The sequence below is a fragment of the Nannospalax galili genome, unplaced genomic scaffold (assembly GCF_000622305.1).
Source record: "Nannospalax galili isolate Female #2095 unplaced genomic scaffold, S.galili_v1.0 scaffold18, whole genome shotgun sequence".
NCBI lineage: Eukaryota > Metazoa > Chordata > Mammalia > Rodentia > Spalacidae > Nannospalax > Nannospalax galili.
This window is the reverse complement of record NW_008346548.1, coordinates 2,626,397-2,626,671: the sequence shown is the minus strand read 5'-3', so window position 1 is coordinate 2,626,671 and position 275 is coordinate 2,626,397. Positions and strand designations below refer to the sequence as shown.

At 40.7% G+C, this 275-nt stretch overlaps 1 protein-coding gene across 4 annotated transcripts in view; it reads left to right on the top strand.

Annotated features, from left to right (window-relative positions):
* Lsamp (limbic system associated membrane protein) overlaps nucleotides 1-275 on the top strand; it is a 688,907-nt gene that overhangs the window by 526,102 nt on the left and 162,530 nt on the right. The gene's annotated exons all lie outside the window — the stretch shown is intronic.

Genomic DNA, 275 nt, shown 5'->3' with positions numbered 1-275 from the left:
AGAGCAATCATAGACATAATCAAAGAACTTCAAGAAAACACAAACAACTCAAAAGGAAAGGTCTAAACGTGATGAGAGGCCAAGAATATACAAATATGTGGCTTAATGAAATGTCAAAAACAATTCAGTTCCACCTATGTGAAGATAAGTCAAAGGTCCTGCTCAACCATGACTGGCTTTGCTTGGAAGCATAGGGGAAATGATTCCTCTGTGTTGACCCTCCTCTTTCTAGACTGGACACTGGTTCAGGTCCATATCATAGGGTCTCCTCAGCT